The sequence below is a fragment of the Crinia signifera genome, chromosome 3 (assembly GCF_055691185.1).
Source record: "Crinia signifera chromosome 3, ASM5569118v1, whole genome shotgun sequence".
In the NCBI taxonomy this organism is placed as follows: Eukaryota; Metazoa; Chordata; class Amphibia; order Anura; family Myobatrachidae; genus Crinia; species Crinia signifera.
The window spans coordinates 8,869,368-8,897,138 of record NC_139219.1 but is presented as its reverse complement, the minus strand read 5'-3'; the positions used below and the strand labels follow the sequence as shown (position 1 = coordinate 8,897,138).

The 27,771-nt window shown below is 47.8% G+C and overlaps 1 protein-coding gene across 2 annotated transcripts in view; it reads left to right on the top strand.

The window, feature by feature from the left end:
- ACYP2 (acylphosphatase 2) overlaps positions 1–27,771 on the top strand; it is a 119,964-nt gene that overhangs the window by 72,651 nt on the left and 19,542 nt on the right. The window lies entirely within an intron of this gene.

Sequence of the window (27,771 nt, the reverse complement as noted above, 5' to 3'; positions counted from 1 at the left end):
TTTGTGGGAGGGGGTGTGGCTTTACGGCACAACGCACATTTTGTCACTATAAGGGTCCCAAAGATGTAGGTTGCCCTGGGGATCATGTCCCCAGTAGTGGCAGTTACATATCATGTCCCCAGTAGTGGCAGTTACAGATGTCCCCAGTAGTGGCAGTTACATATCATGTCCCCATAGTGCCAGTTACATATCATGTCCCCAGTAGTGGCAGTTACATATCATGTCCCCAGTAGTGCCAGTTACAGATGTCCCCAGTAGTGGCAGTTACATATCATGTCCCCAGTAGTGGCAGTTAAAGATGTCCCCAGTAGTGGCAGTTACATATGTCCCCAGTAGTGCCAGTTACATATCATGTCCCCATAGTGCCAGTTACATATCATGTCCCCAGTAGTGCCAATTACCCATATCATGTCCCCAGTAGTGTCAGTTACACATCATGTCCCCAGTAGTGCCAATTACCCATATCATGTCCCCAGTAGTACCAGTTACATAACATGTCCCCAGTAGTGTCAGTTCCATATCATGTCCCTAGTAGTGCCAGTTACAACTTACATATCATGTTCCCAGTAGTGCCAGTTACATATCATGTCCCCAGTAGTGCCAGTTACCCATATCATGTCCCCAGTAGTAGCAGTTACACATCATGTCCCCAGTAGTGTCAGTTACCCATATCATGTCCCCAGTAGTGTCAGTTACACATCATGTCCCCAGTAGTGCTAATTACCCATATCATGTCCCCAGTAGTACCAGTTACATAACATGTCCCCAGTAGTGTCAGTTACATATCATGTCCCTAGTAGTGCCAGTTACAACTTACATATCATGTTCCCAGTAGTGCCAGTTACATATCATGTCCCCAGTAGTGCCAGTTACCCATATCATGTCCCCAGTAGTGTCAGTTACACATCATGTCCCCAGTAGTGTCAGTTACACATCATGTCCCCAGTAGTGCCAGTTACAGATGTCCCAGTAGTGCCAGTTACATATCATGTTCCTAGTAGTGCCAGTTACATATCATGTTCCCAGTAGTGTCAGTTACATATCATGTCCCTAGTAGTGCCAGTTACATATCATGTCCCTAGTAGTGCCAGTTACATAGTTACATAGTAGGTAAGGCTGAAAAAAGACTTGCGTCCATCTAGTTCAACCTGGTATAGATATCCATTGCTGATTTGGTAGGTTCTGGTATTTTACAGACAAATTATATTTCTTATTTGTACCCATGGATGTTTTTCTCCAGTAAATGTTTGTCCAACTTTGCCTTGAACGCATTTAATGAGCCAGCCATTACCACCTCTCTGGGAAGAGAGTTCCAGAGTTTGACTGTTCTGACCGTAAAGAAATTCTTTCTACTAGCTGAATGAAATCTTTTTTCTTCTAATCTATACTCATGCCCTCGCGTCCTAGATTCCTTTCTAGTAGAAAATAGGGTGTGTGACAGTTCCTTATATTGGCCCTTGATATACTTGTACATGTTGAGCATGTCCCCCCTTAAACGTCTCTTTTCTAATGTAAATAGTCCCAAATTGCTTAATCTCTCCCCGTAGCTTAAATTCTCCATTCCCCTAATAAGCTTTGTTGCTCGCCTTTGGACTTTTTCTAATTCTATGATGTCCTTTTTATAGTGTGGGGCCCAGAACTGTACTCCATACTCTAGGTGAGGTCTCACCAATGCTTTATATAGTGGCATAATTACCCTTGAGTCCCTAGTTTCCATTCCCCTCTTAATACATGCCAGAATTTTGTTGGCCTTTTTTGTAGCTACATTACAATGGGCACTACATCCTAGATTGCTGTCTATTTGGACTCCTAGATCCTTTTCAAGTATGGAATTCCCCAGTTCCTCTCCGCTAAGGTTGTAACTTGCACACTGGTTGTGTCTCCCAAGGTGCATAACCTTACATTTATCTACATTGAACCTCATCTTCCATTTTTTAGCCCACTCATCTAGAATTGCAAGATCATTTTGAAGCATGGTGACATCTTCTGGTGATTTGATGACTTTGCTAAGTTTTGTATCGTCCGCAAAGATGGATACATTGCTGAGTAACCCTATCCCAATATCGTTAATAAAAATGTTAAACAAAATGGGCCCCAAAACCGAGCCCTGGGGCACTCCACTTAGTACCGGTATCATATCTGATACGGCACCATTCACAACCACTCTTTGTTCTCTATTACATAGCCAATTCCCTACCCATCTGCAGATATTTTCACCCAATCCTAGGTTCTCCATTTTATTAATCAATCTCTTGTGTGGGACAGTATCAAATGCTTTAGCGAAATCTAGGAAAATCACATCTACAGCATTTCCATTATCGAGGTTTTTGCTAACCTCTTCATAGAACCCTAGTAGATTAGTTTGGCATGAACGATTTTTCACGAACCCATGTTGGTTAGTACTGAGTAGACGGTGATTATCTAAATATTCCTGGATACCATCCCTTAAAAATCCTTCAAATAGTTTACCCACAATTGATGTTAAACTAACGGGTCTGTAATTAGCGGGATCTTCCTTTTTTCCTTTTTTGAATATTGGCACTACCTCTGCTATTCTCCAATCTTTTGGTACTATACCTGACGATAGTGACTTGCTAAAAATATAATGTAGGGGGGTAGCTAGTTCATCCCTTAATTCCATTAATACCCTCGGATGAATCCCATCTGGCCCTGGTGACTTATTTGTTTTGAGTTTGCTTAGCCTCAGTATTATTTCCTTCGGCGTGAAATCCACAATGAGATCTGGCTTATTTGTCCCGTTTGTGGTAAATGTTCGTTCCACAGTCTGCTCTCCCTTAGTAAATACTGATGAGAAGAACTCATTTAACAGTTTTGCTTTTCCCTTGTCCTCAGTAACACTTTTTCCACTAGTATCAGTTAGTGGGCCTATGTTTTCCTTAATTAAACGTTTACTATTTATGTATTTAAAAAACTTCTTTGGGTTGGTTTTGCTTTCAGTGGCTATGCACTCTTCATATAATATTTTAGCTGCTTTGATTACCCCTTTACAAGTTTTGTTTGATTCTTTGTATTTTGCGAACGCCTCCTCATTCAAGTTATTTTTATAGAATTTAAAGGCTCTGGTTTTATTGTTGATAGCTGACCTTACTTCTTTGTCCAACCATGGTGGCTTTTTTTTGTTGAATTTACCTTTAATTACTTTAGGAATGTATTCAATAGTTAGTGAATCAAGCACCTTTTTTAGAGTATCCCACATTTCCTCTGCATTTTTTCCCTCCATAACCGTTTCCCACCCAATTCCTGTAAGGGCTTCCCTGAATAATTCAAAGTTCGCTTTTCTGAAGTTTAGTATTTTTGCAGATCCTTTTTGATGTAATTTACTGAAGTTGATTTCCAGTGAAACCATATTGTGATCACTATTCCCTAATTGTTCAATTACTTTTGTGTTTGAAACTAAGTCTGTGTTATTTGTTAATACTAAGTCCAAGAGCGCCTCATCACGAGTTGGAGTTTCTACCGTTTGTGTAATAAACTGGTCTTTAAGTAAGCTTAAGAACCCATTGCTTCTTGCTGATTTACCTGTTTCGTTTTCCCAATCAATGTCGGGTAAATTAAAATCCCCCATAATTAATACCTGACCCTGATTTGATGCTTGTTTGATTTGGTTTAAAAGAAGAGACTCTTCCCTTTCATTTATATTTGGTGGTCTATAGCATACCCCTATTATAAATTTGTTTTTTGGTTTCTTATTATTGTCGGTTATCTCTGCCCACACTGTCTCTGAGTTGTCGTCTTCCAGGTCTGTGCTCATATTTTTCTCACATGATGTTAAGTTATTATTTACATATAGGCACACACCCCCGCCCCTTCTATTTTCCCTGTCTTTCCTGTAGAGTGTATATCCCTCCATGTTTAATGCCCAGTCATGCGACTCATTACACCATGTTTCTGTAATACCAATGATGTCGTAGTCATCCCTACTGATCACCGTTTCAAGCTCCCCGATTTTACTCACTAAGCTTCTTGCATTAGCCAGTAAGCATTTTAATTTATGTTTATTTTTAGATATGGCTCTAATATTGTGATTAGTTTCACCCCAGGACCCATTTGAATTCTTTACTAGCTTCCTCTTTCCCCTCTCCCCTTCAATAGACTCTCTACAGGCCTCCCCACCATGCACACTGCCTGCCCTCTCCATAGTTCCGGGAATTCTTCCTCTGTTATTCCCTCCTTCCCGTATACTAAGATCATCTGTACCTAAGAACTGTAATGGGGTAACGTGACTGTTACAACATAACATTTTATTACATGACATTCCTGATGCACCCTGAGAGTTACCCCCGATTATACCCTTGTTATGTCCCAGGGCTTTGTCTATGTCTCCGTCCCCCCCCCCATCTCCTTCCCCCATATGATTCCTGATCCCAGTCCGGCTTCTCTCCCTGATGGTCCCATAATGTCTTGCTGCCCCCACCCCCCCGTCGCCTAGTTTAAAATCTCCTCCAACCCTCTAACCATCCTTCCCCCCAGCACCGCAGCCCCCTCCTCGTTCAGGTGCAATCCATCACGGCAAAAAAGATGGCGCCTGACCGAGAAGTCCGCCCAGTGTTCCATGAACACGAATCCCTCTTTCCTACACCAATCCTTAAGCCACACATTTACCTCCCTGATCTCCCTCTGCCTCCCTGAGCTAGCGCGTGGCACTGGTAATATTTCCGAGAAAATTACCCTAGATGTCCTCGCCTTTAATTTCTTACCTAATTCCCTATACTCTTTCTTGAGGACATCCCACCTACCATTGACTTTGTCGTTGGTGCCGATGTGCACCAAGACCGCCGGGTTGCTCCCAGCCCCTCCCAACAATCTGTCGACTCGGTCCGCGATGTGCCGTACCCGAGCACCCGAGAGGCAACAGACCGTGCGGCGATCGCGGTCCCGATAGCAGATTGCCCTGTCTGTTCTCCTAATGATGGAATCCCCTACCACCACTATCTGCCTTGGTACCTCACTAACTGTCATCCCGTTTGAGCTAGAGGGACCGCTCCTCTGGTTGCTAGAGGGAGCCGTCTCCTCCAGCTCCTTCATTTCGTCTCCATCCTCCCCCGAAACTTCATCCAACCGGGCAAATTTGTTCGGGTGTGATAGATCCGAGATGTCGTTCCTGTCCCTCCTGTCCCTCTTGTTTCCCCTTCTAACCGTGACCCAGCTGGCTACCTGATCCTCCTCCTCTACCAGTGACCCCATCTGCAACTCCTCCACCGTTCTATTTAGGCTTTGCTCAAGATTGGAAATATCCCTCAGTCGCTGAACGGTCCGCTCTAGATCAGTGACCTGGGCTTCCAGGGCGGACGTTCGCTCACATCTCGTGCAGATGTATTCGCACTGGGACTCTTGCTCCAGGTGCGCATACATCTTGCACAACATGCACTGAGTGAGATTCTCAATCAGGGCCCCACCCATTTTATCTACCTCCCTGCGACTAACCCCCAGTAGTGCCAGTTACATATCATGTCCCCAGTAGTGCCAGTTACCCATATCATGTCCCCAGTAGTGTCAGTTACATATCATGTCCCCAGTAGTGCCAGTTACATATCATGTCCCTTGTAGTGCCAGTTACATATCATGTTCCCAATAGTGCCAGTTACATATCATGTCCCCAGTAGTGTCAGTTACATATCATGTCCCCAGTAGTGTCAGTTACATATCATGTCCCTTGTAGTGCCAGTTACATATCATGTCCCCAGTAGTGCCAATTACACATCATGTCCCCAGTAGTGCCAGTTACAGATGTCCCAGTAGTACTTTTAGCAACAAAAAAGTACCTTCTGTAAACTATGGTTTTTGGGATAATTTGGATAACTGCTATCTGGATAAGGGATACTTAACATGTACTTCCTTTCATCCACTGGCACTGACATGCACTTTAAGATGTTCAAGTTTGCTCCGACAATTCAAAAATATACCGGTAGGTTAAGTTGTGATTTTTGGAAATTTGCGCATGTGCACAGTTCAGTGTACATGCACAAGTGGTTGCATCACAAGTGTAGTGTAAGAGGTGATGGGGTAGGACGACGACAGGTAGTGTGCAAGCACTTTGCTGTATAACAAAGCGTTCTCACTTAGCGATGGGCCTAAAAAGTATTGAAGACGCATCACTGCCTTGCCCTGTATATCTCATGCTGAATCAGGCCCACGGATTGTAAGCCCCTATATATAGTGGCATGCGATTGGATGCGATTTTTGCAGTTTTTAACCTTTTTTTTTTAAACAAAATCGCATATGATCGCATCGCATGCGATCGCATGCGATCACATGCGTTTTTAACAGAAAAGCATCCAAATGCATTGAAATTAGTATCAAACATGTTCAATGGCCCCCAAATGTCATTTTTGAGGCTGTACCACCCCCACTATCAACGCGAACCCGAAGCGTGGCGAGCGCAGCAAGACCGCGAGGGGCGGCGGTACGCGTCCTACGACCTTTTCATACCCCCACTATCCACGTCGGCGTGGAGTTGAGAATAGAAAGTGTGGCGAGCCCGAAGCGTGGCGAGCGCAGCGCGCCCCGCGAGGGGACGCGGACACCTGTGAAGCCCGCGAGGGGACGCGTATACCTGTGAAGGTATCCGTGGCCGCTCGCCACGCTTCGGGTTCGCGTTGATAGTGACATTTGGTGACAAAAATGACATTTGGGGGCCATTGAACATGTTTGATACTAATTTCAATGCATTTGGATGCTTTTCTGTTAAAAAACGCATGCGATGCGATGCGATTTTTTGCTATACGATGCACATCGTGGGAGCCGTGATTGTCCACAAGTACCTAATATTCTCTGTACAGCGCTGCTGAATATGTGTGCGCTATATAAATAACTGGTAATAATATTCTCTGTACAGTGCTGCGGAATATGTGTGCGCTATATAATAACTGGTAATAATAGTCTCTGTACAGCGCTGCGGAATATGTGTGCGCTATATAAATAACTGGTAATAATATTCTCTGTACAGCGCTGCGGAATATGTGTGTGTTATATAATAACTGGTAATAATATTCTCTGTACAGCGCTGCGGAATGTGTGTGCACTATATAATAACTAGTAATAATAGTCTCTGTACAGCGCTGCGGAATATGTGTGCGCTATATAATAACTGGTAATAATAGTCTCTGTATAGCGCTGTGGAATATGTGTGCGCTATATAATAACTGGTAATAATATTCTCTGTACAGCACTATGGAAAATGTGTGCGCTATATAATAACTGGTAATAATATTCTCTGTACAGCGCTGTGGAATATGTGTGTGCTATATAAATAACTGGTAATAATATTCTCTGTACAGTGCTGTGGAATATGTGTGCGCTATATAATAACTGGTAATAATATTCTCTGTACAGCGCTGCGGAATATGTGTGCGCTATATAAATAACTGGTAATAATATTCTCTGTACAGTGCTGCGGAATATGTGTGCGCTATATAATAACTGGTAATAATAGTCTCTGTACAGCGCTGCGGAATATGTGTGCGCTATATAAATAACTGGTAATAATATTCTCTGTACAGCGCTGCGGAATATGTGTGCGCTATATAAATAACTGGTAATAATATTCTCTGTACAGTGCTGTGGAATATGTGTGTGTTATATAATAACTGGTAATAATATTCTCTGTACAGCGCTGCGGAATATGTGTGCGCTATATAATAACTGGTAATAATATTCTCTGTACAGCGCTGCGGAATATGTGTGCGCTATATAAATAACTGGTAATAATATTCTCTGTACTGTGCTGTGGAACAGGGCTGTGGAATATGTGTGCGCTATATAATAACTGGTAATAATATTCTCTGTACAGCGCTGTGGAATATGTGTACGCTATATAATAACTGGTAATAATAGTCTGTACAGCGCTGCGGAATATGTGTGCGCTATATAAATAACTGGTAATAATATTCTCTGTACAGTGCTGTGGAATATGTGTGCGCTATATAATAACTGGTAATAATATTCTCTGTACAGCGCTGCGGAATATGTGTGCGCTATATAAATAACTGGTAATAATATTCTCTGTACAGTGGTGCGGAATATGTGTGTGCTATATAAATAACTGGTAATAATATTCTCTGTACAGTGCTGTGGAATATGTGTGCGCTATATAATAACTGGTAATAATATTCTCTGTACAGCGCTGCGGAATATGTGTGTGCTATATAAATAACTGGTAATAATATTCTCTGTACAGTGCTGTGGAATATGTGTGCGCTATATAATAACTGGTAATAATATTCTCTGTACAGCGCTGTGGAATATGTGTGTGCTATATAAATAACTGGTAATAATATTCTCTGTACAGCGCTGTGGAATATGTGTGCGCTATATAATAACTGGTAATAATATTCTCTATACAGCACTGCGGAATATGTGTGCGCTATATAATAACTGGTAATAATGGCCCTTATTCTGATCGGTGCGGATATATCCGCGTGCGTTCGGCCTGCCGATGTTTTGTGTCTGCGCATGTGCAGAGGCGTCTCTGCGCATGTGCGAGCGGGGCGTACGGCCAAATCCCGCATGATATGTGAACACTCCGAACAGGGGGTGGAGAGGGGCGTGAAGGGCTATTTGGGCTCATTACCATATGCATACGCCCCGCGTTTCATGGGCGTTCCCATGAAAACGCTGGGCGTACGTATGGTAATGCGGCCGTGACGCACGTGCAGGGGGCGGATATATGACATCGCCGGATGTCAGCTGCCCGCCCAGATCCCTGCTTTTGCACTGAAAAATGTCCGTGTGGTCTGAGGTTGCGGGTGCTGGTGGAGCACTCGGTCCTGCATTCGATGGTCTGCGACCATCGAATGATGGGGGAGGTTCCCTTAGATGGAGGAGGCGTATTCCGTGAAAAATACACGTGCGGTCCGTTCGGACAGCTTCTTACCGCATACGGACGGAGTTGGCGATCCGTATGGAAGGCGGGGTTTCGCACGCACGGTCCTGGCCGCATAATCGGCTCCGGCCGCACCGATCAGAATAAGGGCCAATATTCTCTGTACAGTGCTGTGGAATATGTGTGCGCTATATAAATAACTGGTAATAATAATAATAAGGATACTCAGTACATGGCTACCTTGCTTGGTGCCTCATTTATCAGGCGCACTTAGCACTTGTCCCAGGAATGGTGTTTGTTTTCTGCTGACTGTTCTAGTACATGGTTCGCTAGGTGTATGATCTGGTTTCTAGGGGAGTATCCTGGCATCCCACAAGGATATTTAAGGAATGCGGAGACTCTCAGTGGTATTTCTACCAATTAATAATAACCTGAGTTCTCCATCACACCAGCCTAGGTGGGAGTGCTATGTGCGTAAAGAGACTTTGGCAGGGAAATAGCTACAGAAATGCAGGTTAAAAGTGAATACTTTGCTATTTTATGTAGTCAAAATGTGTTTCCGTGGAATCTGTAGGCCAAATATGCTTTTAATTAATGTCAGGGCTTCTCTGAGCCTGGAATACCAATACACCTCTCTGCTACAGTTTACACAATGCATTAATTCATACCTCAGCTTGAGCACCCTCGGTAGGGGCAAAGAATCAGTAAGAACGTATATGAAACCTCTTCCAACAATATACATGTTACATACTATTCCACAGGTTGACGTTTCCTGATCTTATCTGCATAGCTTTCACTGAGACTAAGCGAATCCAGATGTGAATTTGGCATTTTTGAATTAACGGAAGGCTACCGATTCTACGTTCAAAACATCCTACGGAGAACCTTATAGTGGGTTGCTATGGTAACTAGTCAAAAACATCCTACTGTATTTCTTTATTAGCTTAGAAGAAATATACTTTCTAGGTGTCATCGCTTAATGTCTGAACACAGTGGCTTGAACCAGTACCCATGAATTACAATTATAAACTAAATGGGGTCAATCAATAAGAAAGACTTAGGGGTACAAGTAGACAATAAACCTAGCTCAGGGTTGCCTACCCTTGCAGAATGGCCGGGAGGCTCCCGAAAACCGGGTCCCGCTCCCGGCCCCCCATAAAGGTGGGCAACCCTCCCGGACCGGTGGCTCCCCCGCATCTCCCCTCTGTGGTATTGTTAATTTTCTGCGATTTGTGGGTTTTCAAGGGTAGAGGGCATGGCTAAAGATGCAAATTGCATCATTTAGCCCCGCCCCTCATTGAAGACCCGTAAATTGCGGGATTTGCAGTACTGAGGGTGGGGCTTGATGATGTCTATATCAGGCCCCGCCCCCGAAGTGCTGCTGACAGTCTCCTCTCTGGGCTTCTCCTAGGCCCTTATTCTGATCGGTGCGGCCGGAGCCGCATATGCGGCTCCGACCGCACAGACGAATCCCCGCCTTGCGTACGGATCGCCACCTCCGTCCGTACGCGGATATGTGGCGATCCGTATGAAAGTGGACGGGGATACGCCTCCTCCACCTTGGGAGCAGCCCCTGCATTCGATGGTCGCAGACCATCGAATGCAGGGCCGCACGCTCCACCAGGTCCCGCAACACAAGACCACACGGACACTTGTCCGTGTGAAATCTTGTATTGGGGCGGGCAGCTGACATCCGGCGATGTCAGCTGCCCGCCCCCTACACGCGCGTCATGGCCTCATTACCATGCATACGCCCCGCGTTTGCATGGGAACGCCCATGAAACGCGGGGCGTATGCATAGGGAAATGAGGCTAAGTAGCCCCTCACGCCCCTATCCGCCCCCTTTGCGGCGGTCAAAAAAAGTGTGCGGCGATTTCGCCTGCACATGCGCAGAGTGCCCTCTGCACATGCGCAGAGCGAAAACATCGGCGGAACGGCCGCATGCGGCCGTTACCGAACCGATCAGAATAAGGGCCCTGGAGAGGAGACTTTAAAGGTACAGTAGGCAACCCTGACCTAGCTGTAGTACTCACTGTCAAGTAGCAGCAGCAAAAGCAAACAGGAGTCATGCCTCCATAAATAGAGGTAGAGAGGCTAGGGATGACACGCTGATATTGCCCCATGTATGAAGCATTAGTAAGGCCCCATCTGGAATTCAGTGTCCAGTTCTGGGCACCTCACCATAAAAAGTATATTATGGAACTGGAAAGGGTCCAGAGAAGGGCAACCAATAGGTCTTTAGAGGCGTGGGACTATGAGGAACGGTTAGCCAGACTAGGAGATCATCGTAATCAAGCACATCAGTAACATACTGTACTCGGCTCCTTTCTCCCCTTATCGCAAGATCAGATGCGGTCAAAGCAGTAGTAACACTTAGCAGTAACCACTGCTCATGACGATCTGATTGCTCTTGTACATGGGAGCTAAGCCGGCTAAACATGTGCTGGCGCAAGTAAGAAAATCTCCGTCTGTTAACAATTGTAAACCAAAAGTGTTAACTTTGTAGGTATCTATAGGGGCTTGCCTAGTATTGTGATTAGGTATTGTGGGCCAACAAACCCATTTCTAGGCGCAGTCATTGCCTACACTGGGGGGTCAGTATTGTGATGCAGAAAGCTAATTATTGCACCAGCATGTTGTCCCAGGTGATTGACCCACTCGCACATATAAACCAGACACATAGAAACTATCAAAAAAGCTACAGTATGCTCAGGTGCAATCTAATAACAGCACAAATCTACTCTCCAGACTGCTCGTTGGGGCATGCATGCAGGGCACCACCGTGCTTGTTCGCACCTAGTTACCCCCCAAATATAAATCACAATTCCATTCTTGGACCCAGAAAAAGCAGAATATGAAATAATGTTGCATCTGTACAATTTTACCCAAAATGGTGTCTCTCACCCCTGGGTTGACTGTGACATTGTCATGCATGTGACATTCAAAATATCAACAATCATATAGTTGACACCACAATAGTTACAGTTATTATGTCAATGTGGAACATGTGGTCAACTGCAGACGTTGACATATTCAAAATATCAACATGTGAATTGTCAACATGTAAAATATTGATATTCTGCAGTGAGCAGATGGTTAGGCTGCAGGCCCAGATGGTTAGGATTAGGCTGCAGGACCAGATGGTTAGGGTTAGGCTGCAGGACCAGATGGTTAGGGTTAGGCTGCAGGACCAGATGGTTAGGGTTAGGCTGCAGGACCAGAGGGTTAGGGTTAGGCTGCAGGACCAGATGGTTAGGGTTAGGATGCAGGACCAGATGGTTAGGGTTAGGCTGCAGGACCAGAGGGTTAGGGTTAGGCTGCAGGACCAGATGGTTAGAGTTAGGCAGCAGGACCAGATGGTTAGGTTTAGGCTGCAGGACCAGATGGTTAGGGTTAGGCTGCAGGCCCAGATGGTTAGGATTAGGCTGCAGGACCAGATGGTTAGGGTTAGGCTGCAGGACCAGATGGTTAGGGTTAGGCTGCAGGACCAGATGGTTAGGGTTAGGCTGCAGGACCAGAGGGTTAGGGTTAGGCTGCAGGACCAGATGGTTAGGGTTAGGATGCAGGACCAGATGGTTAGGGTTAGGCTGCAGGACCAGAGGGTTAGGGTTAGGCTGCAGGACCAGATGGTTAGAGTTAGGCAGCAGGACCAGATGGTTAGGTTTAGGCTGCAGGACCAGATGGTTAGGGTTAGGCTGCAGGCCCAGATGGTTAGGGTTAGGCTGCAGGACCAGATGGCTAGGGTTAGGCTGCAGGACCAGAGAGGTACGATTAGGCTGCAGGACCAGATGGTTAGGGTTAGGCTGCAGGACCAGATGGCTAGGGTTAGGCTGCAGGACCAGAGAGGTACGATTAGGCTGCAGGACCAGATGGTTAGGCTGCAGGACCAGAGGGTTAGGGTTAGGCTGCAGGATCAGAGGGTTAGGGTTAGGCTTCAGGCCCAGATGGTTAGGGTTAGGCTGCAGGACCAGATGGCTAGGGTTAGGCTGCAGGACCAGAGGGGTACGATAAGGCTGCAAGACCAGATGGTTAGGGTTAGGCTGCAGGACCAGAGGGTTAGGGTTAGGCTGCAGGACCAGAGGGTTAGGGTTAGGCTGCAGGCCCAGATGGTTAGGGTTAGGCTGCAGGACCAGATGGTTAGGCTGCATGACCAGATGGTTAGGGTTAGGCTGCAGGCCCAGATGGTTAGGGTTAGGCTACAGGACCAGATGGTTAGGGTTAGGCTGCAGGACCAGAGGGTTAGGGTTAGGCTGCAGGACCAGAGGGTTAGGGTTAGGCTGCAGGACCAGAGGGTTAGGGTTAGGCTGCAGGCCCAGATGGTTAGGGTTAGGCTGCAGGACCAGATGGTTAGGGTTAGGCTGCAGGACCAAAGAGGTACGATTAGGCTGCAGGACCAGATGGTTAGGGTTAGGCTGCAGGACCAGAGAGGTACGATTAGGCTGCAAGACCAGATGGTTAGGGTTAGGCTGTAGGACCAGATGGTTAGGGTTAGGCTGCAGGACCAGATGGTTAGGGTTAGGCTGCAAGACCAGAGGGTTTGGGTTAGGCTGCAAGGCCAGAGAGCAAGGGTTATGCTGTAGGAGCAGAGGGTGGGGGTTAGGTTTAAGAGGTGAGGTTAAGGTTGGGTTGTAGGGGGAGGATTACTGCTATTACTGTCGGAATTCTCCATCACAGCTGGAAGCCAATGTCGGACCTAAGGTAAGACACCACTGGGAATGTTTGCAAACATTCAAATCATGTGGACATGTAATCCCTGTTGACCTGGCAAATGTCCCAAGTATGCTAACATGCTGCATGTAGACATTTATGACCATGGCGACAGTCTCACTTCGATACCCAACCTCTTTGACTGGAGAGATCCTCCACCTGAGATCCCATTCTCTTGCCTTGATATCATCACTTAGAAGTGACCGTATTCTGTACCCTGCACGCCTAAAGGGAAGTGGGTATCTCTCTGCATCAGTCGGTGCTCGCTCTCTAAGACGCTCAGCTATAGCGGAATTATGTATTTTACGACTTTACATTATTGTAACGTGTCTAAACAGACGCCCAATTCATGTACCAGTAACATACATGACAACAGCTCGCGCTGACACGTGCTCTCCTACTAAACATATCCAGAAATATCCCAATGTTATTCTGGACAGATGGTTTTTACATTATCTTTTGACACAGTCATATGGAAAACATCAGAGATAGTTCTTAATACTAATTGATGAATGACTAATGGGGGAGCAGCGATCCGCTGGACCTCACCCACACGCCTCATCTCTACCACTGTCAGGAGCCTGGATAAACCCAAACACGCCTCCTGCAAAAATGTTCTCAATTTCCGCAGGAAAATATGATACTCTCACTAGTTAGAAAAGGAAAATGTATCATCCGTTGGAATTTAGTGTAAGGAAATGCAGAGTATTATAATAGCAATGCTAAGCTACTAAGGGGCATGACTAAAAAGAAGTCCCCAGGGTTTTTGTTTTTTAAAGCGGCAATCGGTACTCTTTACCTAGCACGGCGCCCACGATTTTGATAGTGGGCATTGCAGGTAAAAAAATCGCGGGCATCGCGGTCATTGAATGCACTAAAAATCGGGTGCGACGCGACCGACGCGATGCCCGCGATTTCCCATAGGGAACAATGTTAAATGTCTCAATTGACCCGATTTTACTGTTCAATGCCTCAATTGACCCGATTTTTTCATAGGAAACAATGGTAAATGGCCCACAGAGGCCAAATAGCCACCCTGAAGTGTGAAATGGCCCCACAATTGTTAACGCCACCCCACGATCAACGTCAACCCGAAGCGTGGCGAGCGCAGCGAGCCCGCGAGGGGTGGCGGTACGCGTCCTACGACCTTTTCATACCCCCACTATCCACGTCGGCGTGGAGTTGAGAATAGAATAGTGTGGCGAGTGCAGCCACCGAGCCCGAAGCGTGGCGAGCCCCGCGAGGGGACGCGGATACCTTCACAGGTAAACGCGTCCCTTCGCGGGCTTCACAGGTATCCGCTACGCTCGCCACGCTTCGGGCTCGGTGGCTCGCTGCGCTCACCACACTATTCTATTCTCAACTCCACGCCGACGTGGATAGTGGGGGTACGAAAAGGTCGTAGGACGCGTACCGCCGCCCCTCGCGGGCTCGCTGCGCTCGCCACGCTTTGGGTTGACGTTGATCGTGGGGTGGCGTTAACAATTGTGGGGGCCATTTCACACTTCAGGGTGTCTATTTGGCCTCTGTGGGCCATTTAACATTGTTTCCTATGGAAAAATCGGGTCAATTGAGGCATTGAACATGAAAATCGGGTCAATTGAGACATTTAACATTGTTCCCTATGTGAAATCGCGGGCATCGCGTCGCACCCGATTTTTTAGTGCATTCAATGCCCGCGATAGCCGCGATGGGCGCCGTGATAAGTAAAGAGTACCCGGCAATCATTTATACTGCAAAATCAAACTGGTTTTGCAGTGTAAATGATTGGCACTTTAAAAAAAAACCTGGAGATTTCTTACCATATCTCTCACTTTCTGAATCTCTCATCCTATTACTTGTCACCCCCATTTCACGGTGAATCTCTCCTCTGGCATCTTCCAGCAGAAAGAACGAGAAAGCAGATAAGTATTTGGCCCCGTTTTCAATGGTGGGCAGTGGCATTGCTACATATGTGCAGACCCCGCACCGGCTTGGGGGATCTGTGATGAGTGCCGCTGGCTGAACTGACAGGCGACCCAGGCAGCAGTGAACGCTGAGCTGGTCCCGCTCCGTGCATATCTAATGAGCGGGGACCCAGTGCAGTGCATATTGAATGAGCGGGTCTTGCTGTTTACATATGCACAGGGCAGGAACCCGCTCATTAAATATACACTGCACTGGGTCCCCGCTCATTAGATATGCACGGAGCTGGACCAGCTCAGCGCTCAGTGCTACCTGGGTCGCCTGTCAGCTCAGCCAGCGGCGCCTGTAGTCCATCGCCTTGCCCCTTCTTGTGGGGGGGGGGGGAGGGTACCTGCTGGGGACAGGCGGCTGATGTAACATGACGGCATCAATAAAGTAAGTGTGAAGGCTGCAGAAATCACTTGCGTACACATCCCCTTGCATGCTAGCTAATAGATTTTGGCACCGGTGTAGGGGGGAGTTCAGGCATTCAGCAACAGCCCTATTACCCCGCCCCTGGGCAAATCAGTGTGACATAGATGTAAGTGATTATAGCACAGTGGTTTCCTTTGATATTCAGAGGAGAAGAAAACAGAATCTGCCTCTCGCCCTTCATCCAGTGGATTCGGCTGGGGACAGAATGTTTCACTGTGTAACACAATGACTGGCAACAAATCAAATGGTAATTCCGGAACCTCTGCCACGCATGTATGGGGATGTCTATGTACGTAAACAGACCCCTCTGCACTTCGGAGATGGCTCTTTTGATTTATCTGAACCACTGTAAAATTCGAAACAAAAACGTTGCTTATTTTTCCATTATCTCGTTACGGCATCAAATACAATTTCTAATTTGTGGATTTACATGGCAACAGAGATAATGAGTCATGTTTGGGTTCTTGAAGGAAGAAATGCATAGGAGGATAGGATTTGCCGGATGACCTGCCGCATACCTCCCAACTTTACCCTATCAAGAATAGGGACATTCGCGCGGCTTTGCCCAAAAAGGGGGCGTGGTTTATGTAAATGAGGCACATCATATGCAAATGAAGCAGCTCCCCCGTTTTCGCCCGCTGCGCCTCTGAATAAACTGAATATTCTGTCAGATTGGGGGGGGGGGGGGGGGGGGGGGGGGCGTTGGCCGTGGGAGGGATGAGGGAACGTCCCCAAAAACCGGGACATTCCTGCGTTTAGCGGGACAGTTGGGAGGTATGCTGCCGACAGTCGGGATCCTGACTTACAGGGGCTATTCTCCCTCTTGGGGGTCCACGACCCCCCATAACGGGAGAATAGAACCTGTGGCGAGCAAAGCAAGCCACTGAGCCCAAAAGGGGCTTATTTGCGTTCGCCTCCCTGTCCGGACATCGGCATTCAGGATTCCGATGTCGGGATACTGACCATCGGAATCCCCACTGTTGGTCAGTTATACCACACCGGAAGACATTGGGATGAATTTACTGAGATGGGAGTTCTACTGAAGATGGGATGTTGCCAATAGCAACCAATCAGATTCTACTTCTAATTTATTTAGCACCTTCTAGAACAGGGGTGGCCAACCGGTCAGAGGTAAAGAGCCGAAAAATATCGGTAGTCAAGCTAAAGAGCTGACATCATGTGCGCGCTGAAGGCGCATGCGCCAAATAAAAGGGGCGTAGTTTATTTTGACCCCTTGGGTGGGTGTGATACAAATATACCTCCAATAGTGCAGTGCCATATATACATTTGCCCCCAATAGTGCCAGATACACATATGCCCCCCCACGGTGCCAGGTATGCACCACACGGTGCCGGGTATGCCCCTATGGTGCCAGAAAGCTGGTATGCCCCCACAGTGCCACAAACTGCTATGCCCCCACAGTGCAAATTTCCCAGCAGCAGCACTCACCGTTGTTGCTGCTGCCGGGCGGGGAGAGGACAGTCTGGTGTCCCCCTGCAGTCCTCCTATCATGTCACTGATGGGAGGAGAGCACAGCACACCGCGCGTCTACTTCCTCCTCACTTCCCTGTGACTGGGCTGTCCACCAATCAAAGCTCGCTGGCCGGCTCCTGATTGGCTGCTGGCCCGCGAGCTCTGATTGGCAGACGGCCCTGTCACAAGGATGCACAGTAAGGGGTAGGAGAGATGCGCGATGCGTGCTCTCCTCCCCTCAGAAGGAAAAGGGATTCAGGGAACCGGCAGCAGGGGGGACTGGGACGGACGGTGGGCAGCAGTGGGAGCAGGAGCCTCACTTTACAAGGGGGAGAGCCGCATGAGGCTCAAGAGCCACGGGTTGGCCACCACTGTTCTAGAAGATAATAGATAGAATCGGAGAGAGAGATATGGACTGAGGGGAGAGACAGAGAGAGAGAGAGGAGGAACGAGGAGGAAAGAGATAGGGAGGAGTCCTGCCATTGACACCACTAAGTCATTCCCTGGATTGAGCATTTTTTATCCCAAATCCTAGGATTGAAAAAATGGCCTGGGACTGGCATCCCTAGGGTGACTACCCAAAAAAGTGTCTCTCCAAAAAAGACGCAGGAGAGTAGACATGTATGCAGATACGCACTGTGGCATACTCACCTACCTTCCTGGCACTCCGGAAGGGTGGGCAAGACTCCCTCAGTTAGCGGGTCCCCTGAATCAGCCCCAGCACCCCTTCCTCTGCTAGTCAAATTCTGGCACTCTCGGCTCTTTGAGGAGGGGCCGGGCTAAAATACACAAATTTAGTACCACACCTCTCCTATGAGCTGCAATTAATGGCATTTACAGGAATGGGGCGGGGCTTGATGACAGCCAGCCCCACTCCGGGAAAAGCTGTAGAGAGTCTCCTCTCCAGGCTTCTCCCAGATAGGAGACAATTACGGTAGGCCATTATGCACTGTGGGGATTGGGTAATTTAAACACTGTATAGTATGCCAGTGCCATTAGGTCCTACTTGCCTATATTGCCGTATCCTGCGGGAGACAAGTGAATTTTGCAAGTAGTCCCCCACATCCCCTGGAGGAGCGCACAACCCTCCCGCATCCCACCCACTTCCTAGTGATGTAGGCAGAATGGGGAAGTCTTTACTCTATGGTCCTGCTGGAGTGGGCGGGCCTAATGATGCAATTCAATTGTGGTTGTGTCATGTTAGTCCCACCCCCTATCTCTTATATATTTGGCTACATCTGTCACTCAAAGTGTGTCTGGAGCTGTAACGCTGGGTTGTGGACTTCCATCTTAATTTATGATTGTCATCACCTGTTTTAAACAGGGTAATTGATAAGAAAGGTGTTTAAGCACAGGTGATGGTAATCCATAAATTAAGAAGAAAGTCCAGAAACAGAGCAATGTGTCCCTCCTGGAGAGGGTCATGTTGGGAGGTATGCACCTCCCTCCCCCCCCCCCCATTCACGGCATCCCCACGATTAAATGGCACATGCAAAACACTGACATGGCTATGGTCGACAATGAAAAAGGTTGACAAGATTTATTTTTCACTTTTTCAATGTTTTCATATTCATTCTCATGTGTCGAAATGGACACCAATGAAGTGCCACACTTATGTCAACATTTACATGTGTTGCCCTTTCTGTGTTGATTTTTTCTTGTGGTGATTCGTGGCACCCCCCGCGATTTGCAGCACAACCCCCGCAATTCGCGGCACTCCCGGTGACTCACGCGATTCGCAGCCCCACCCCGTGACACCCCCCCCCTCCCTGCGATTCGCGGCACCCCGCTACCCCCCCTCCCACAATTGGCGCCAACCCCCCGGGCCCCCCTCCCCCGGGTCACGGTGCCCCCCACGACCCCCCCCTACCGCGATTCCCCACCCCTGACCTCCCCCTCCTGTCATTGCGGCAACCCCCCGCCCCCGTGACCCACCCTCCCGCGATTCACTGCAACCCCCCGTGCCCCCCCCTCCCACAATTCGCGGCACCCACACCCCCCCCCCCCCCCCCGCGACCCCCCCCCTCCTGCAATTCACGGCATCCACCCACGACCCCTCCTCCCGTGATTAGCGGACACCCCTCACCCCTCCCCCCCCACCCCCGCGCGTGGTTCACGGCAACCCCAGGATTAAATGGCACATGCAAAACACTGGCACGGCTATGGTCGACAATGAAAAGGTTGACATGAGTTTTTGAAGATTTATTTTTCTTTTTTGGAATGTTTTCATATTCATTCTCATGTGTCGACATGGACACCAATGAAGTGCCACACTTATGTCAACATTTACATGTGTTGAACTTTCTGTGTTGATTTTTTCTTGTAGCAATTTTTTCCAGTGACAACTATGAACTATATGCACGTCAACCTACACATCATCAACCAATTCTTTGTATAATATATAACACCTGTTCTGTTTTACTGTAGGTGTTTTAAGTCAGACCTTTTACTGCTACTATTACTGTTTATGTAAATGCATTCTGAATGACAGCAACATCCTACCATCCTTCTACAAGAATATATAACCAACTAGGTGATTCATCACGCCCTGTGCCCCCCCCTCCCGCAATTCACGGACCCCCCGCGCACCCCCCTTCCGCGATTCGCAACCCCCCCTCGCGCAATTCACGCCCCCTCCCACGCTTTGCGGACCCTCTCCCACGATTCGCCGACACCTGCGCCCCCTCCCTCCCTTGATTCACGGCACCCCCGCGCCCCTCCCGCAATTCACGGCACCCCTAAGCCCCTCTTTAGTCCCCCATATACTCACACACCCCTATCACTACCCAGCTTCCTGCTCTCCTGAACCGTAACTTCCACCACTGGGGAGTCGCTGACGCTGTTTTGCCCACATGCCCCTATCATGCCTCATAGCCCAGCCTCCTGCTCTCATGCACCCGAACTCCTACCCAGTAGGAGGAGACACTGACTAAGGGCCACCATCCTGTACTGCCACGCTGGACCCTCACCCACTGGCAGAAGCTGCACAGTATCTCCCACCCTCCTCTTTAGTCCCCCTTATGCCCACACACCCCTATCACTACCCAGCCTCCTGTTTTCCTGTGTCGTGACCTCCGCCAGTGGGGAGCCGCTGACTCAGAAACACCCTACTATACTATTGCACACACACACACCTAAACAACATGCACACACAGCCCCCCCCACACCCACAAATGTCACTGTACCATCCACACTATCAATGTACATCTTACTCTGTAACCGCTTTTTAATTAAACAAAACAATACACACCCCCTTCCAAATCATATGCTCTCTATTTAGCACATTTCACCTATAACTCAAGTTGCAATACAGGCATCTTACATACAATTCTAACCATATTTCTCATATACAAATGTTCACAAATTAAGGGGGCGCAGCCCCTTACGACGGTGTGAAGAGCGCCCATAGGGCGCGATGAATCACCTAGTGCAAGTAATATCCTTTTACAGTGGGGGGTGTGGCCAAATGATGTGGCTGTCCCTGCCCCCGTCACCACCCACTTGCTTCTCCCAGGGAGGAAAATTAAAACGTTGGCAAGTATGAAAGGGTCTGTGATAACATAATAGACTCTGTGGAATCCAAAGAGTAAAATAACCAGCTCAGTCTCAGTTATTTAGTCATTCACAGACTTTCTATGTGCTGTCAGATTGCAGCATCAAACTCACTTTATGGCACTGTGTAATAGCAGATTGGAATGTGTAGGAGGTTATGGAATACACGTTAGGTGCCAGTGACTGGCATAGAGTGCGGGTTAGGGATGGATATATATTACAGGATTTGCAGGTTTCCCATCATGAAACAATACAGTTCTCAGTGGCTTAACTATAGCTCCGCAGCCCCCGCGGTGGCGGGGGGCGCAGAGAAATTGGGGGCGCCGCCGGGGGGGCTGCGGGGCTATAGTTACCCGCGGTCTGCGTCTCGCCCGGCTCTCTGTCGGGACCTTCCTGACGTCACGGTCCCGGCCGGCTCCTGCTGCAATGAAAACTGACAATTAGAAAATGGCTGCCCCCATACTGCAGACAGTTTTCTGTCTGCAGTATGGGGGCAGCCAATTTCTAAGAGTCCGTTTTCATTGTAGCAGCAGGAGCCGGCCGGGACCGTGACGTCAGGAAGGTCCCGACAGAGAGCCGGGCGAGACGCAGACCGCAGGTAAGAAGGGGGGCAGGTTAGGTGGGAGGCGCCGAATAAACGTGCGGCGGGGGGGGCGATAAATAGTTAGTTACGCCCCTGACAGTTCTGACAGGTTTACGCATCCAAAATGATGACACCCCCAATATCTACAGCTCCACATAACAATATGTAATGACCAGGTTCTCAGGTGTGCTCCATCTGGTGGCCGTCTATATCTTCTCAGGACTCCACCAGTGGAGGCACACTGTGACAGAGGGGCGAGTGTAGACTGCAGTTTTGGAAGACAGCGATAATCAGTTTTAAATTTGTTCAAAATTGTTCAAAATTGTTATTACATTTACACACCTCCCAACTGTCCCGCTTACCGTGGGAACGTCCCGGTTTTTGGGGACGTTCCCGCATCCCGCCTAGGGCCAGAAGTGTCACGTGGCAGTGGGTTAAGTTGGGAGTCCCCACTTTCGCCCGTGAATAGACGCATGCGCACAGTGTCTATTTATGCCCCTATAGTGGCAAAAGGGGCTGGAGGTTTGCATCTGCCTCCTAACATCCCCTGCACCTGCCACGTCCCTCTGGTCATACACGGAAGGGCTCTAATCCCAGAGGATACATGGGGGGGGGGGGGTAATAGAGAGTAGAAGTTGCAAGGGTGAAAAAGACAAGATAGAGAGAAAGTGAGAGGACGTTTAGATAGGTGAGAGAGAGAGAGAGAGAGAGAGACAGGATGGGAAGAATAGAGGAAAGAGGGCAAAATAATAATAAAAAAACATCCCCTTAGTTATAATACACACGGGGTTGATTCTGCTTCGGATTCGGTACTTCTGTGTCTACGTCAATTTGCAGTCGTTCGCCACTGTCTTTATACAACAGAGCTACAAAGCCCTTCCCAGTGCACATCAGTGCACCCAAACAGGGCTGTTTCTAGACAATTTGTCTCCCAGTGCGAACAAATAAAAATGCGCCCCCTATACACAATTTGATATTGAAGAAATTGCCATGCTTAATATAAGGGGTATGGTCTAGTTATAAGGGGTGTGGTCTAGCAGGAAATGAATTACCTTACACCCTACTTTTGCAACCTGCATAACCGGTTATCGTAGGAATGGTCGTTGTCCTCCCACACTTAAGTTGGCTGGCTGAAGGCCACATATAAACATAAAGGCTACTTAAATCAATATACACTATTTATCCATAATGCCTTCACATTATGCCCCACACAGTGATGCCCATTACACATTATGCCCCACACTGTGATGCACAATACACATTATGCCTCACACCATGATGCCCATTACACATTATGCCCCACATTGTGATGCCCATTACACATTATGCACCACACCGTTATGCCCATTACACATTATGCCGCACACCGTGATGCCCATTTCACATTATACCGCACACTGTGATGCCTATTACATATTATACTACACACTGTAATGCCTATGAAATATTATGCCACATAAGTGGTGCATACCTGTATGCTCATTGCTAGGGCCTTCTTGCTTGATGGCAGGCGTTACATGCTCTTTGCCAGGGGTTTTGTGCTGAATGCCAGAGTTTCATGTTCCGGAACTGGACCTCAGATAGCTGGAAGCAGCAGCACCACCGTCTAGTCCAGCCAACAGGGTAGCTGAGTGTGAGGTAGCGCACCGGGAGAAAAAAAGATGAAGCATCTCTGAGCCCTTATTATGGCAGAACTTCACTGGGGAAGGGACTTGGGAATCGTGGTCGTAGTTTCAAAGAGCTGCTTGCTGGCGTTATCCAGCACCACCAACCTCCTCCCTGCGGCAGGACTCGCTGGTAAAGTGAGGCTGTTTGAGGGGACCGAGTGGCAGGGAGCGGCATTGGGAGCCCCACCCCTCCGCAGCTACTGCCAGCGGGGGGGGGGGGGGGGAGCAGGTAGAAGGAAGAGCTGCAGCCGTGTTAGCTCCAGCAGGGCTATAGCCGGCTGCATGTAGAGTGATTGACAGTGACTCACTCAACTCCTCAATGGGTACTGTCACTCTACGCAAATGCGTACCCAGCGATGTCAGAAACGGACCATCTGGAGGCAGTCACGTGGTGGCAGGTGCGGCGCCCCATACAACTGCCCAGCTTGTCCGCCTCTAGAAATGGCCCTCCACCCAAAGGTGCAAGGCGTGAGACGCCCACTGAAATACCGATTGGTACATATTCAGACAAGTGTTGAAGTTGCCCAAAGCAACCAATCAGCTTCGAGGTAAGATTTTCAAGTGCATTCCTTAAAATTATATGAAGAAGCTGATGGTTTCCAGTGGCAACTTTCCCAGTGGCTTACTTTTCCACTCTTTTAATAAATGTAGGGTTGCTACATTAACTGGACACATGCGCGGCCAAGTGCAACATAGATTCATGTGCAGAACTAAAAATAGTTCCGTGGCCTCCATCATCGGCACTGCAACCGACTCCCTTATTGGGTCTCACATTCTCACTGCATTTTGCTGTCACATACACTGAAACAAACAACACTTTAGGGAAGAACAGATTTTTTTTTTTTACTGGATTGGTTCTATATGGACGGGAATTGTGAGGTTGGAAGCCTCACCCACAGTGTTACACACAGTGCCCCCTTTCAGATGTTTTATCCTTGGTTGTCGCTGGCCAGACCATCTGTGCATGACAGTGCAGTCCTGGGGAGTGTTGTGGCGTGTAGCGGGCGGGCGTGCATTGCATATTAGGCCACGTCTGTGTAATGTGAGGGGTGTCCACTGAAGCACAGGTGATTACCAGGCGCCACATTTCCTGGATGCTGTTCCATCAAGTTTTCTGATTCTTTTTTTGTCTGCTTTAGCTGGAGAACAAGCAGCAGCATAATGCACTCAGTGCCTGAATAATTTATAAGATGAACCCAGGCTGCAGACGAGCCTTTCCCTCCCTGTATCTCTCACAATGCATGAAAACCATTCACGGTCAGCAGAAATAGATGCGAGCCCAGCCAGGCAATGAAGATGCGCTACTTACATTCTTAGGATCCCGAGCAGAAGCCAGTAGTTACACACAAGCACATACACACACACACATACACACACTCCCTGAAATAGCAGCAATCTCCCTCTCTCCCTCATTAGTCTAGCAATCTCCCTCATGTCACCTAGCCCACATTACACTGTTACATCATAGTTACCTCCCCGCCTGCATTCTGCAGGAGACTCCCTGACATAGCAGAAATCTCCCTCTCTCCCTCATTAGTCTAGCAATCTCCCTCATGTCACCTAGCCCACATTACACTGTTACATAATAGTTACCTCCCCTCCTGCAGGAGACTCCCTGACATAGCAGCAATCTCCCTCTCTCCCTCATTAGTCTAGCAATCTCCCTCATGTCACCTAGCCCACATTACACTGTTACATCATAGTTACCTCCCCTCCTGCATTCTGCAGGAGACTCCCTGACATAGCAGGAATCTCCCTCTCTCCCTCATTAGTCTAGCAATCTCCCTCATGTCACCTAGCCCACACTACACTGTTACATCATAGTTACCTCCCCTCCTGCATTCTGCAGGAGACTCCCTGACATAGCAGCAATCTCCCTCTCTCCCTCATTACTCTAGCAATCTCCCTCATGTCACCTAGCCCACATTACACTGTTACACCATAGTAACCTCCCTGCCTGCATTCTGCAGGAGACTCCCTGACATAGCAGAAATCTCCCTCTCTCCCTCATTAGTCTACCAATTTTCCCTCATGTCACCTAGCCCACATTACACTGTTACATCATAGTTACCTCCCCTCCTGCATTCTGCAGGAGACTCCCTGACATAGCAGCAATCTCCCTCTCTCCCTCATTAGTCTAGCAATCTCCCTCATGTCACCTAGCCCACATTACACGGTTACATCATAGTTACCTCCCCTCCTGCATTCTGCAGGAGACTCCCTGACATAGCAACAATCTCCCTCTCTCCCTCATTAGTCTAGCAATCTCCCTCATGTCACCTAGCCCACATTACACTGTTACATCATAGTTACCTCCCCTCCTGCATTCTGCAGGAGACTCCCTGACATAGCAGGAATCTCCTTCTCTCCCTTATTAGTCTAGCAATCTCCCTCATGTCACCTAGCCCACATTACACTGTTACATCATAGTTACCTCCCCTACTGCATTCTGCAGGAGACTCCCTGACATAGCAGAAATCTCCCTCTCTCCCTCATTAGTCTACCAATTTTCCCTCATGTCACCTAGCCCACATTACACTGTTACATCATAGTTACCTACCCTCCTGCATTCTACAGGAGACTCCCTGACATAGCAGCAATCTCCCTCTCTCACTCATTAGTCTAGCAATCTCCCTCATGTCACCTAGCCCACATTACACTGTTACATATTTGGAGAAAAAAGGAATGAGAGACAGATACATTTACATTGAATCATCAGCACCATTTCCCAGCACTTTAGCAAGTATAGTCGCTCTTACTAACTGCTTTGGGGCTCATCTACATTTGGATATAAGTCATTTTAAAAGATTCCAGATGTAGCAGTACACACCCACGCTTCTAGGTGCCACGTTCACAATCTCTTTTCACAATCTCTCCGTATATGGAAATAGACACGCCTTTGGGTGAAGCATGACAGGCCCCCTCAATGGGGCACATTGCAAAAACTAAATTACCAACTATAATCTCCCTGAAACTGGTTTTCAAAAGTAGGCAAGTATGATACACACACACACATTGATATATTGTAGTAGTGTATTTTCATTCTTATTTTATACTCACCAACCCTTCCGGAATGGCTGGGAGGGTCCCGAAACCATCCTGGGGAAACGGGATGGTTGGCCATACACTGCAGTAGTGCATGGTCAGCTAAAGCCTAATATCTTTGCATTGTTAATGTTAGAAAATATTAAAACATTGGTTTAAACAAAAAAAAAAAAATGGATTTAAACCTAAAAAATTCATTTTTCTTTTGTTTGTTTTTTAACTTCTCTGTAGAATTAAAAGAAACTTAAATGGGGGTAATATATAGGAAATATTATTCTGTGTTCCAATGTAAAATCTCTAGTATAAAACAAAAAATATTAATGTTTGTGGTGTGTAAACAAAAGTAAAATTTTTGCATAGCATGCGGAACGCTGTGTCCTGGCGGAACGTGCCGCAAGCAAGCGTGCAATATAGGTGTGATTACTGACAGCAGTGACGTCAGCTGTGCACAGGGCCAGATTAACAATGGGGTAGATGGGACTGCGGCTTCCACATACAATTAGGCCCAGTATTATGACAGCATGATAATGACTCAGCTGTCCACACACTTGGCTATAACCCATAGGTTGTTTTTGTTTTGTTTTTTAATCATGTAGTTTTTCTTACCTGATTTGTAGGACTCCTCTCCTGCCCTGAGAGGAGACACTGCAGGCAACTTCGGGAGGTGGGGCCAGGGTAAAATGTCCTTAACGTCCACCCCTATAGTGGCAAAATGACTTGATTTGTGGATCACCGTGGAAGGGGAGGGGCAAAATGACACTGATTTGCATTATGTAGACGCGCCTCTTAAAACAGAGCGATTCCCGTTTTTTCCTCCACATCCTGCTCACTTTGCTGTGACAGCAGGAGTGATGCAGGATATCTGACTTCATTTCCAGGGGAGCAGGGGTCTGCATGGAAAAAATGAGCATCTCCCACAACTTTTGGGAGAGTAGGTAAGTTTGACACAGGGAGTCATTGGGTCTGAGAGTATAGGGGGTGTACAAGCCCAAGTGGCCAAACCCACACAGCATTAGCCGCATCCACACAGCACTGGTCACAGCTACTCTGCTTCTCACTATAATCCCTGAACCATTTTCAGCTCCAGGACCATGTGGCAGGTAATTCAGCAACCATCCAAGGAGAATAATTGTATAGCCATTCATATACCTCCCAACTTTACAGCCACTGGAGGAGGGATTCATCATACCTCCCAACTTTACAGCCACGGGAGGGGGGATTCATCTTACCGCCCAACTTTACAGCCACAGGAGGAGGGATTCATCATACCTCCCAACTTTGCAGCCACAGGAGGAGGGATTCATCATACCTCCCAACTTTACAGCCACAGGAGGAGGGATTCATCATACCTCCCAACTTTACAGCCACAGGAGGAGGGATTCATCATACCTCCCAACTTTACAGCCACAGGAGGAGGGATTCATCATACCTCCCAACTTTACAGCCACGGGAGGAGGGATTCATCATACCTCCCAACTTTACAGCCATGGGAGGAGGGATTCATCATACCTCCCAACTTTACA